Consider the following 14,285-nt stretch of genomic DNA (forward strand, 5'->3'; position numbering starts at 1 on the left):
CTTAGTTTTCAGTATATTTCTAGATTCTATTTGTAAATATTTTCTTTAGAATTTTTGCATCTATGTTTGCAAACTATATTTTATATTTTTCTTTTTATAGTATATTTGTCAGCTTTAACATTGTTGCTATTTTATTAGGCCATTCTTACATTACTGTAAAGAAATACCTGAGACTGGGTAATTTATAAGAAAATATGTTTAATTGACTCATGGTTCTGCAGGCTGTACAGGAAGGATGGTTCTGGCATCTGCTTGGCTTTTAGGGAGGTCTCAGGAAGTTTATAATCATGGCGGAAAATGAAGGGGAGCAGGCGTATCACATGGCAAAAGTGGGAGCAAGAGAGAGAAAGTGGGGTGGAGGGGAGGTGCCACACAGTTTTAAATAACCAGATCTCATGAGGACTCACTATCATAAAGCTAGGACCAAGTGGGGGGATCTGCCCACATAATCCAAACAGCTCCCACCAGGCCCCACCTCCAGCATTGGGGATTATAATTCAACATAAGATTTGGATGGGGACAAATGTCCAAACTATATGTTATACTAGCTTTAAAAATGAATTAGAAAGATTTCCACTTTCTTCTCATTACTTGGAAGAATTTAAGAATCTTTGAAATTTTATTTTCTGTAAAGGTCAGAAAGAACTTATTTGTGAGACTGGTTTTGTTGCCTTTCTACATGGCAAATCTTCTTATTGCTTCTATTATATTTATTTGGGTCATTCCATTTTTTTCACTTTTTCTTGAATCAATCTTGGTCATTTACATTTTGTTAAGAGATCAACATCTTTGACTTTTAAAGCTTTGAATATTAATTTGTATTTAGTAATGTATAATTAATTAAGTTTATTCTGCACTTAGAGTTATGTCTCCTTTCTCAATTTTATTTTCACTTTTTGTTTCATTTTGTTTTTCACTTTTAATACACTCAATTTATTTTATAGTCTTGAAATAAATTTTTTTTTGATACGTTGGTCTTTTCTATTAATTTTTAAAGTGTTTAAAATTAATTTCACCTTAATATTACTAATTCTCTTTCTCTAAATTCTTTTGTTCTTTTTTGTTGTTATTCTGCATATTTCTTAAGATGGTCACTATCTCTTACTCTTTAATATGTTTTTATTAACAATAAAGGCATTTAAGGCTGTAAATTGTCTTCTTGGTAAATTTTGCTATTTACCATAACTTGATATGAGACATACTGCTTTTAAGTACATTATGGTGAGCTTGCAATTTCAGTTTTGTTTTTCCCTTTGATTTATACATTAATTTAATACTTTTCATTAACCAGAATGCCACAATAAGAGCATATTAGTATATTATATAAATGGCACCAGGTGTTACAGCTATTTTTCAAATTCATTCTTGAATCAAAACTTCAAACTATGGTATAATAATTATGTTTGGGAGCCACCCAAATGTTACCACAAAAACAAAAGTGCATAAACATAGCTGGAAATGAATGAAAGCACTGTGCAAAGTTCCATATGTGCTTCAGCATTCCATGAGTCTCCTTTAAAATAAAGAAAGTAAACCATCCATGAATATATTTTGGCAACAGGAATATGTAGTATGTTTTAAGATTCTCACTACACATCAGCATCTCCTAATGCATCCAATTAATCAGGAAAATAGTTACTCCTCACGGCAACCAGTTACCAATTTATTGGCTGTGGGAAGGCAAAGTAACAATGCAAAAAGTGGCATGAATCTTATTTTCCCAAAAATGGAAAGAGAAAAATGGCTCTCAAAAGTTATCTGGATCTGCACAACTACTACTCAATATCTTCTGATATTATTTCATCCCAAGTTTCTCTTTACTAATAAGGATTCTAGACAACTAGCTCGTCTACTGTTCTGAGTGTTAAGTGGGCAGTACCAATCAGATGAAATGAACAGCTATCTCACACAGAAGGAAGAGGACAAAACAACAACTACTCACTCAGTATGATTGCTCAGTGCTTCTCTACAGAGGAACAGGCAAAGAGTATACAGGGTTGGGTCTTGGCAGGAGCATAGCATAGGTAACCCCTATTAGAATAATCCCAACCCAAGTGCCTCTTTTTAATTTTTCCTACTCTTCTAGGTAAGTTCACACATTCAATTACTTATTGATTGTGTACCTATTATGTGCCAGGCACTAGTCTAAGCTGTGAGGATTTGATTAAAAGATATAGCTCTTGTCCTTTAAGGTCTTTAAGTATTTTTAAAAAGAGACAGGAAAAAAAAAACACAAATTATCGCATAATAAGAACACTGTTATAACTGAATAGAAAAGTTTAGTGGGAACAGAACAGAAGGAGCATTTAAGGGCCCAGTGCATAATAAGGACTCAATAAAATTGAACAAAAACAAAAGGGAATGAGTAAATGAATTAAAGACCTTCAATGATAACAAAAGTTTCATAGGAAAAAACTTTTGATTTGAAGCTTATGAAAGCATGAATTTTCTGGAAATGCAGGAGGAGAGGGTCCTAGATAGAAGGAAAGGCAGATGCAAGTTCAGAGGGTAAAAATCATGGCACAGTAAGGGAGCTTTGCATAATTTAAATGGCTGGAAGTTAAAGATCCAACTATTGGGAGGAGCAGGGCCTAAGAATTGAGGCTGGACAGTTGGCCGGAGACATCACTGATATCCTTGAAAGCCATACGAAAGATTTTAGGCTTTGTCCTGTAAGTCAGGGGATAGCCCCTGTAGAATGTTAAATAAGGGAGTGAAATGCCAAATTTATATTTGATAAATATCCTTCTGGTTATTCTCTGAAGGAAAGCTTGGAAAAGAACAAGTCAAGAAGCAGAGAGAGACAATAAAGTACTCCCACAATAGTCCCAGGACTTGACAATAGAAACCTCTACCTGTCTCATGGAAGTGAGGATAGAAAATGGGGAAGATACCTAGAACATCTGTGGGGAAGATACCTAGAACATTTGTGAGGAAGAATTCACAAGTCTGATGGGCTGTGAAGGGTGAGAAATAGGGAGAGAGAAAAACCTGGACTCCCTCAAATGACTGCTTTTCTTGCTTAAGCAGTACCTTCATCAAGACTAACAGATGTGTCTTAAAAAGATGACTCTGGCTACAGAACTAATAATAGATTGGTGTGGGACCAAAAGGGGGTGAAAGAATAAAGGGTTGCTTAACAGCGTGTTTTCTGTAAATACCAAAGCTTCCCTAGGCACCTGCTGTAGTTTTGTAAATGCTGCAAAGGACCGGGCCCAATAACTCTTCCATCTGAGCAAAACTGCAGCATCACATAGCCCAAACCCTCTGTCTTTTCATTTTCCCAAAATCTGTGTGGCTGCATTGAAGGGAAGGTTTCCTCTGAGGTCCTTTCAGCTCACTCATCTACAATTTTCCCACATAGCCCATGGCATACACTCAATGTATTATCCACAGTAGCTTTACTGGCTTGGTTCATAAAACTACTTGGAAAATGCATGATTGAGAAACTTTTAAGAGCTTCAGGGAAAATTAAAGTCAAGGAAGAAGATCATCAGGGAAATGATGAAAGTTGCTATCAATGTTTTTACTGTAATTTAAATGAAATAATATGGAAGGATATTTAAATTCAATATAATATCTAACAATTTTTGAGGAGTTCATCTGAGCTTAGCACTGTGCACTATTGTCTCATTTAATTCTAACAATAGCTTTATGTGTTAGATACTATTATTACTCCTAGCTAATAATAATAAGCACTGTACAATTAATTTGTAGTTGCATTTCATTGTTCATTATAAACATTTAACAGTTTTCTTTCCTACAATTTCAACCAGATACTCACTGATTAGCTTTTCTTTGCTGCTTATAATAGGAATGTTAAAATTTATTCTGTGTAACTATTTCTTCTACTAAATGTTTAATATCTTTCTGATATTATTTGTATTTGTTTATTCTCACCTCCTACATTTCACCACAGTCCTGGAGACAGACAGTAACTTTGATGCTTGCCATGGAAACAGCTTAGCTGAGATGCTAATTTTTAAAACTCCCTGTTAATATATAGTGAGGCATAAAACTTTGGTTTTATCTAAGGTCAAGTCATCCCAAAGCACACATCATCAATCTTTTTGATATACCACTTGCTTTTAATGACGTTGGAAGATCTCTAAGGTAGGGTTTAGCATTTCTTATGTTTCATAAGTTTTTCCTAAAGAGTTCAGTTCCTGCTCTACAGCACACTTTATCCCCATTTTTCTATACTGATGTTTAATTATCTCTCCAATTATCACCAAGATAAGTGACTGGAAATACAGGTTTATGTCAAGTCCTAAATCTGCCAGGGTATAGAAAGGTGAAACCAAAGTAAACTGGGGTAAAGTAGAATTTCATGTCAATAAAATGAGATGTTGATGAAAGATTACTGTATTTCTCTGTCACTTGACAAAAACATATCCAGGTATACTAGACTTTTGTTTTGTCTGACCAACATCTATTTGTCCTTCTTCTAGTAACAGAAACAGCTTCTCTTCCATTTTTCCCACCATGGTGGCATTTGAGTGGGACTGACTTGAGTCCTCAGCTTCAGGAGTGGATAGATGTCCTTTAAAGTGAAATTTGGCAAAATTGTAGCCTAGGATCAAGAACAGAACAAAATCAATCTATTACAATACAAGTACCAAGCTTCAGTGGTCATTTGGAGCACTCTATTGTACTTGGCCTTCGTAATTACTCAGGGGCGAGTACATGACACAATAGGAGGCACTGGTAGCCATTCTGGGAGCTTTGGCTGAAGTGACAGGGACAGAGGCACCTGTATTCTTATGATGGTACTAAACTAAATACAAAATATTTTCCATCTTTGCCCCCATTCGAATATTGCCTGCCTGGGAATTGAGGATATATAAAGGAAACAAAGTTGTCATCTAACAATGGCATTGTTAGACCAACTGGACAGACACACCTGAAGGCAAACAGTCCCAAACTTCACATTTACAGAAATCAAAAATTTATTTTTTGCTAAAGCTCTTTTGAATTTCTGTCACTTAGGACCAATAGTTCTAAAATGCCAGTAAGATATCAATCCTGTAAGCTACAGTGCAGGCTACATGTTCCTTACCCTAAATTCCCACAAATTTGAGTTGGGTAGAGAATTGGGAAATGTGAAGAAAGCGTCTTTTTCTAGCTATGGTTTATAGAATTACCATTCTATAATTGATTGCCTGATTCCAAAATAAGTAAATATATATATATGTAGACTACTTGTGAACATCTTGGAACATGAAAAATTAGTACTTCATTGACATTAAAAAAAGACCTTTGAAATCTGTGTAATCAGCATTCTACATTATGGTTGCTAGACCACTCAAGTCTGGCAATTTTATTTTAGTAGATCAATTGTGCCCCACTATTGCTTCTAGGCTACAGCTTGGCCAAATTTTACTTTAAAGAGGATTTTATGGCAAAGATCCAAACCTTTTCACAGCAAAAGCTGAATGCTAATGGAATTGTTGTGATTTAAAACTGTGAAACACAATCTACTTTTCAATGGAGGAAACAGAAACCCTAACCACAAATATCTTCAGTTTCTTAACACAACCTTGAAGTATATTTTTAAATTTGTATTCATTATTTAATGATGAGGGATATTGTAAAGTAGTGTTAGATAGCATCAGAGCATCAGATTAAGAGACCTGGGTTCAAGTTTTAGCAACGATACCCACTATCTGGGTAACCAGGGGTAAGTTATTTAACATCTTGTAGCACCAGTATTAAATTGTAGCATGGATACTAAATGAGATGATGCTTGTAAAATGTTTTGTTCTGGCCTGGAACATAGAGAATATTCAACAAATGGCTATTGTTGCTATTACTATCATTGGTAGTAATGCTAGGAAAAGTAGTATTACTATAGATTGAACATCCTTAATGCAAAACAAACAAACAAACAAAAAATCTGAAATGCTCTAAAATCTGAAATTTTTGTGTGCTGACATAATGCCACAAGTAGAAATTCCACACCTGACCTCAAGTGATAGGTGTGTAACACACAGCTTATTTAGTGTTTCCAAGGGAAAAAGAGCCTCCTAGCCCCTTTCAGCTGTACTATATCTTTTCTATGCATGCTGAAATTCCCCTATGCAATCACACCCACAAAGGGTAATAAAATGGCATGCATGTGGGCCGGACACACCAGCAATGCCCCGCATAGGGCCAAGACCTAAATGTATTCCTCACTGTGGGTTTTTGTATGTTTGTTTGTTTGTTTTTTGCTTATTCTCTGTTCTGTGGTATAAAGATGTTGAAAATGTCAACAAAACCTGTAAATACCCCTATGAGTAACAGTGGCAAAAAAGGAGGCATTTATGTTTATCTGTAGCACAGAAATTTAAGCTGTTGGAGAAACTGCATAGTGGCATAAGTGTGAAATGTATTATAGAAGAGAATGGTATGGGAATTACCAACATATATGACCTGAAGAGACAGAAGGATAAAATGTTGAAGTTCTGTGCTGAAAATGATGCACAGAAATTAATGAAAAGTAGAAAACACTCCATAAATCTAAAAATGAAGATCTCCATCATGTAATGAAAAATGGATTCATTAGCATTGCAGTGAACAGTGCCACATAATAGTATGCTGAGTATAAAACAAATAAAGATCTACCTTGATAAACTGAAAATTGAAGGGAACTGTTAATATTCAATAGGCTCATTGTAGAAATGTAAGAAAAGCCAAAACATTAAATTTTTTAAAGATTTGTGGTAATGAAGCAGTAGAGAAATTCATTCACAAGTTTGCTGAGGTCATCACTGATGAAAATCTGACACCAAAACAAATCTATGATACTGATGAAACATCACTGTTTTGGTGTTATTGCCCCCAAAAGGCCCTGATTACACCTGATGAGACAGTTCCTACAGGAATTAAGAATTCCAAGGACAGAATAACTGTGCTGGGATGTGCTAATGAAGCAGGCATGCATTAAGAATAAACTTGCTGTGACGGGCCAAAGCTTGTATCCTCACTGTTTTCAAGGAATATATTTTTTACCAGTTAATTGTTATGCTGACAAAAAGGGATGGATCACCAGAAAAATCTTTTCTGACTGGTTTCACGAACACTTTCTATCAGCAGTTCATACTCACTGCAGGGAAGTTGTACTAAATGACAACTGCAAGATTTTGTTATCCCTTGACAATGATTCTGCTCATCCTCCAGCTGAAGTCATCATCAAAGTAATGCTTATGCCATGGATTTTTTCCCAAATTTGACTTTATTAATTCAGCCATATGCCCAGGGTATCCTTACATGAATGAAGAGTAAACATGAAAACAGTTTCTTGAACAGCATGCTAACAGCAATGAACACAGGTGGTGGCATAGAAGGTTTTCCAACAGAGTTTAGCATGAAGGATACCATATATGCTGTTGCCAATACTTGGAACACAGTGACTACAGACACAGTTGTATATGCATGGTGCAACCTCTGGCCTGTAACTAGGTCCATAGATGATGATGATGAACAAGATGGTGACTTTGAAGGGTTCTCATAATCAAGTGAGAAAAAAATGCCTGATCTTACAGATGCAAAAATATACCTTCAGAGTCCATTAGTCAGCTGGAAAAAGTGGACACTTAAGAATTTTTTGACATTAATAATAAAGCTTCAGTTTTTCATTCACTGACTGATGGTAAAATAGCCAACATTGTTCTGATTTAAGGAAATCCTGATAATAGTGATAATGAAGATGACGTTATTAGCACTGCAGAAAAGGTATGTAAAGACAACATGGTGAAAATGTGTGATGAGCTTTTTGAAGGACTAGAGTAGCATGCATTCATAACAAAACAAGAAATCATGTATGTTTATAAAATCAAGGAAAGCCTTGTAAGACAAAAGCTGTTGTTAACGAGGCAGATTACTTCAGAGGAAACATTTAAAAAAAACATCCAGCAGAATGCCTCCTTATCCCTAGAGGACCCACTTCCTGATCCTTCACTGCTTCTGATGATTTTTCTTACAAAAATAAAATACACTATACAGTAACCTTTTAATCAAAACACAGCATCACAGGTAGAGACTAAGAGCCTGCTATTGTTCATTGTTGCTGATAACAGCTGAGATGGGTGTTCTGGTGATGCTACTGTGCTGCTTACCTCCCCTGAACACTTTATTTTTTTCACAGTATCAGTGGTGTGTCACATTTTTTACTATTACGTACTTATGTGTAAATAAGTATAAAAAATGATTGCTTATCAGTAGCATATAATTCAGTAAGGAATGATGGTGATGCTCGACAACCAGATTGCCCATGTGGGTGGCTGAGATAGTGACACCTTTGCTTCTGATGGTTCAATGTACACAAACTGTTTCACACAAAAAATTATTTTAAATGATTGTCTAAGACTACTTTCAGGCTATGTGTATAAGATGTATCTGAAACATAAATAGATTTCATGTTTAGATTTGGGTCCCATCCCCGAGATATCTACTAACTATCTATCTATCTATCTATCTATCTATCTATCTATTTATATATATATATAATATGGAAATATTCCAAAATCCAAAATTGAAAACACTTCTGGTCTCAAGCATTATAGATAAAGAATATTCAACCTGTACTAGTAGAATATTAGCCCTTCACTTTTGTTTCGGTGATGCAGAATTTTTGCATGCATTATATTTTTTCCTCCCTCCCTCCCTCACTCCTTGCCTTCCTTTCTTCTGTCCTTCTTTTTTTTCCTTATCATTTGAAAATACCAAAAATGAAACTTTTCTAGGAGAAATCTTAAGACTAGTAGAAAGAGAATGACCTTATTTCACAAGGAACAAGACAACTTTTAAATGCCCAAGGATTTTTTTTCAGAAATATAATTGTGCACAATAACTCACACATCTAAGAATCTAAGGTAAATTTATCACCTCATAGTCATTGATTAATAGCATGCAAAATCTTTAAAAATTCAAGAGCAAATAAAAATGTGTTTTAAATTTGACCTTAAATTTTGGGGGAAAGGGTAGAGAAGTTGTTTCCTGCTGTTAACAAAAGACAGTATTTCAGGACTATAAAACAAAGATTTTTGGTTAAAGAAGAAATACAATATCTAAGGATTATCTTCAATTTTTACTCCATATTTACTGAACATTCTAACTTTAAAAAAAATTTTATAGCAACATCCAACAAAAATAACACTGGCAAGACCTCAGAGTTCTCATAAGACCAGGACAAGTTTGCAACAGAGGAAAGGACAGAATTGTTCTGATTGTATAAAGAATAGACTGTAGGAAGAAGGTTCCAAGATGGCCAAATAGGAACAGCTCCAGTCTACAGCTCCCAGCATGAGCAACGCAGAAGACAGGTGATTTCTGCATTTCCAACTGAGGTACTGGGTTCATCTCACTGGGGTTTGTCGGACAGTGGGTGCAGCCCGTGGAGTGTGGCTCCCAGCCAAAGCAGGGTGGGGCATTGCCTCACCCGGGAAACACAAGGGGTCAGGGAATTCCCTTTCCTAGCCAAGGGAAGCCATGACGGACAGTACCTGGAAAATCGGGACACCCCCACCCTAATACTGTGCTTTTCCAACAATCTTAGCAAGTGGCACACCAGAAGATTATATCCCGTGCCTGGCTCGGAGGGTCCCATGCCCACAGAGCCTCACTCACTGCTAGCACAGCAGTCTGAGATTGAACTGCAAGGCAGCAGTGAGGCTAGGGGAGGGGCATCCACCATTGCTGAGGCTTGAGTAGGTAAACAAAGTGGCTGGGAAGCTCGAACTGCGTGGAGCCCACCACAGCTCAGGGAGGCCTGCCTGCCTTTGTAGACTCCACCTTTGGGGGTAGGGCATAGCTGAACGAAAGGCAGCAGAAACTTCTGCAGACTTAAACATCCCTGTCTGACAGCTATGAAGAGAGTAGTGGTTCTCCCAGCACAGAATTTGAGATCTAAGAACAAACAGACTGCCTCCTCAAGTGGGTCCCTGACCCCGAGTAGCCTAACTGGGAGGTACCTTCCAGTAGGGGCTGACTGACACCTCATACGGCCGGGTGCCCCTTTGAGACAAAGCTTCCAGAGAAAGGATCAGGCAGCAACATTTGCCATTCTGCAATATTTGCTGTTCTGCAGCCTCCACTGGTGATACCCAGGCAAACAGCGTCTGGAGTGGACCTCTAGCAAACTCCAACAGACCTGCAGCTGAGGGTCCTGACTGCTAGAAGGAAAACTAACAAACAGAAAGAACATCCACACCAAAACCCCATCTATACGTCACCATCATCAAAGACCAAAGGTAGATAAAACCACAGAGATGGGGAGAAACCACAGCAGAAAAGCTGAAAATTCTAAAAATCAAAGCGCCTCTTCTCGTCCAAAGAAACGCAGCTCCTCACCAGCAACAGAACAAAGCTGGATGGAGAATGACTTTGATGAGTTGAGAGAAGAAGGCTTCAGACGAACAGTAATAACAAATTTCTCCCAGCTAAAGGAGGATGTTCGAACCCATCACAAACAAGCTAAAAACCTTGAAAAAAGATTAGTTGAATGGCTAACTAGAATAAACAGCATAGAGAAGATCTTAAATGACCCGACGGAGCTGAAAACCATGGCACAAGAGCTTCATGATGTATGCACAAGCTTCAGTAGCCAATTTGATCAAGTGGAAGAAAGGGTATCAGTGATTGAAGATCAAATGAATGAAATGAAGCAAGAAGAGAAGTTTAGAGAAAAAAGAGTAAAAAGAAACGAACAAAGCCTCCAAGAAATATGGGACTATGTTAAAAGACCAAATCTATGTTTGATTGGTGTACCTGAAAGTGATGGGGAGAATGGAACCAATTTGGAAAACACTCTGCAGGATATTATCCAGGAGAACTTCCCCAACCTAGCAAGGCAGGCCAACATTCAAATTTAGGAAATACAGAGAACGCCACAAAGATACTCCTCAAGAAGAGCAACTCCAAGACACATAATTGTCAGATTCACCAAACTTGAAATGAAGGAAAAAATGTTAAGGGCAGCCAGAGAGGCAGGTCGGGTTAACCACAAAGGGAAGCCCATCAGACTAACAGCGGATCTCTTGGCAGAAACTCTCCAAGCCAGAAGAGAGTGGGGGCCAATATTCAACATTCTGAAAGAAAAGAATTTTCAACCCAGAATTTAATATCCAGCCAAGCTAAACTTTATAAGTGAAGGAGAAATAAAATCCTTTACAGAAAAGCAAATGCTGAGAGATTTTGCCACCACCAGGCCTGCCTTACAAGAGGTCCTGAAGGAAGCACTAAACATGGAAAGGAATAACTGGTACCAGCCACTGCAAAAACATGCCAAATCGTAAAGACCACCGATGCTAGGAAGAAACTGCATCAACTAACGAGCAAAATAAGCAGTGAACATCATAATGACAGGATCACATTCACACATAACAACATTAACCTTAAATGTAAATGGGCTAAATGCTCCAATTAAAAGACACAGACTGGCAAATTGGATAAAGATTCAAGATCCATCAGTGTGCTGTATTCAGGAAACCCATCTCACGTGCAGAGACACACATAGGCTCAAAATAAAAGGATAGAGGAAGATCTACCAAGCAAATGGAAAACAAAAAAAAGCAGGGGTTGCAATCCTAGTCTCTGATAAAACAGACTTTAAACCAACAAAGATCAAAAGAGACAAAGAAGGCCATTACATAATGGTAAAGGGATCAATTCAACAAGAAGAGCTAACTGTCATAAATATACATGCACCCAATACAGGAACACCCAGATTCATAAAGCAAGTTCTTAGAGACCTACAAAGACACTTAGACTCCCACACAATAATAATGGGAGACTTTAACACCCCACTGTCAACATTAGATATATCAATGAGATAGAAAATTAACAAGGATATCTAGGACTTGAACTCAGCTCTGCACCAAGTGACCCTAATTGACATCTACAGAACTCTCCACCCCAAATCAACAGAATATACATTCTTCTCAGCACCACATTGCACTTATTCCAAAATTGACCACATAGTTGGAAGTAAAGCACTCCTCAGCAAATGCAAAACAACAGAAATTATAACAAACTGTCTCTCAGACCACAGTGTAATCAAACTAGAACTCAGGATTAAGAAACTCACTCAAAACTGCTCAACTACATGGAAACTGAACAATCTGCTCTTGAAGGACGACTGGGTGCATAACGAAATGAAGGCAGAAATAAAGATGTTCTTTGAAACCAATGAGAACAAAGACATAATATACCGGAATCTCTGGGAAACATTTAAAGCAGTGTGTAGAGGGAAATTTAGCGCACCAAATACCCACAAGAGAAAGCAGGAAAGATCTAAAATGGACACCCTAATATCACAATTGAAAGAACTAAAGAAGCAAGAGCAAACACATTCAAAAGCTAGCAGAAGGCAAGAAATAACTAACATCGGAGCAGAACTGAAGGAGATAGAGACATAAAAAACCCTTCAAAACATCATTGAATCCAGGGGCTGGTTTTTTGAAAAGATCAACAAAATTGATAGACCACTAGGAAGACTAATAAAGAAGAAAAGAGAGAAGAATCAAATCGATGCAGTAAAAAACGATAAAGGGGATATCACCACCTATCCCACAGAAATACAAACTACCATCAGAGGATACTATGAACACCTCTATGGAAATAAACTAGAAAATCTAGAAGAAATGGATAAATTCCTGGACACATACAACCTCCCAAGACTAAACCAGGAAGAAGTTGAATCCCTCAATAGACCAATAACAGCCTCTGAAATTTAGGCAATAATTAATAGCCTAACAACCAAAAAAAGTCCAGGACCAGATGGATTCACAGCCGAATTCTACCAGAGGTACAAAGAGGAGCTGGTACCATTCCTTCTGAAACTATTCCAATAAATAGAAAAAGAGGGAATCCTCCCTAACTCATTTTGTGAGGCCAGCATCATCCTGATACCAAAGTCTTGCAGAGACACAACAAAAAAAGAGAATTTTAGACCAATATTCCTGATGAACATCGATGCAAAAATCCTCAATAAAATACTGGCAAACTGAATCCAGTAGCACATCAAAAAGCTTATCCATCATGATCAAGTTGGCTTCATCCCTGGGATGCAAGGCTAGTTCAACATACCCAGATCAATCAACGTAATCCATCATATAAACAGAACCAAAGACAAAAACACATGATTATCTCAATAGATGCAGAAAAGGCCTTTGACAAAATTCAACAGCCCTTCATGCTAAAAACTCTCAATAAACTAGGTATTGATAGGACGTATCTCAATAATAAGAGCCATTTATGACAAACCCACAGCCAATATCATACTGAATGGGCAAAAATTGGAAGCATTCCCTTTGAAAACTGACACAAGACAGGGATGCCCTCTCTCACCACTCCTATTCAACATAGTGTTGGAAGTTCTGGCCAGGGCAATCAGGCAGGAGAAACAAATAAAGGGTATTCAATTAGGAAAAGAGGAAGTCAAATTGTCCTTGTTTGCAGATGACGTGATTGTATATTTAGAAAACCCCATCCTGTCAGCCCTAAATCTCCTTAAGCTGATAAGCAACTTCAGCAAAGTCTCAGGATACAAAATCAATATGCAAAAATCACAAGCATTCCTATACACCAATAACAGACAAGCAGAGAGCCAAATCATGAGTGAACTCCCATTCACCATTGCTTCAAAGAGCATAAAATACCTAGGAATCCAACTTACAAGGGATGTGAAGAACCTCTTCAAGGAGAACTATAAACCCCTGCTCAACGAAATAAAAGAGGACACAAACAAATGGAAGAACATTAAAACATTCCTTCTCATGGATAGGAAGAATCAATATTGTGAAAATGGCCATACTGCCCAAGATAATTTATAGATTCAGTGCCATCCCCATCAAGCTACCAATGACTTTCTTCACAGAATTGGAAAAAACTACTTTAAAGTTCACATGGAACCAAAACAGAGTCTGCATTGCCAAGAAAATCCTAAGCCAAAAGAATAAAGCTAGAGGCATCATGCTACCTAACTTCAAACTATACTACAAGTCCACAGTAACCAAAACAGCATGGTACTGGTACCAAAACAGAGATCCAGACCAATGGAACAGAACAGAACCCTCAGAAATAATACCACACATCCACAACCATCTGATCTTTGACAAACCTGACAAAAACAAGAAATGGGGAAAGGATTCCCTATTTAATAAATTGTGCTGGGAAAACTGGCTAGCCATATGTAGAAAGCTGAAACTGGATCCCTTCCTTACACCTTATACAAAAATTAATTCAAGATGGATTAAAGACTTAAATGTTAGACCTAAAACCATAAAAATCCTAGAAGAAAACCT

The 14,285-nt window shown here is 37.3% G+C and overlaps 1 protein-coding gene across 1 annotated transcript in view; it reads left to right on the plus strand.

The window, feature by feature from the left end:
* The window catches only part of LOC129031782 (PC-esterase domain-containing protein 1B-like), a 73,921-nt gene that overhangs the window by 44,619 nt on the left and 15,017 nt on the right, over nucleotides 1–14,285 (plus strand). The gene's annotated exons all lie outside the window — the stretch shown is intronic.

Source organism: Pongo pygmaeus, chromosome 11 (assembly GCF_028885625.2).
Source record: "Pongo pygmaeus isolate AG05252 chromosome 11, NHGRI_mPonPyg2-v2.0_pri, whole genome shotgun sequence".
Taxonomy (NCBI): Eukaryota; Metazoa; Chordata; class Mammalia; order Primates; family Hominidae; genus Pongo; species Pongo pygmaeus.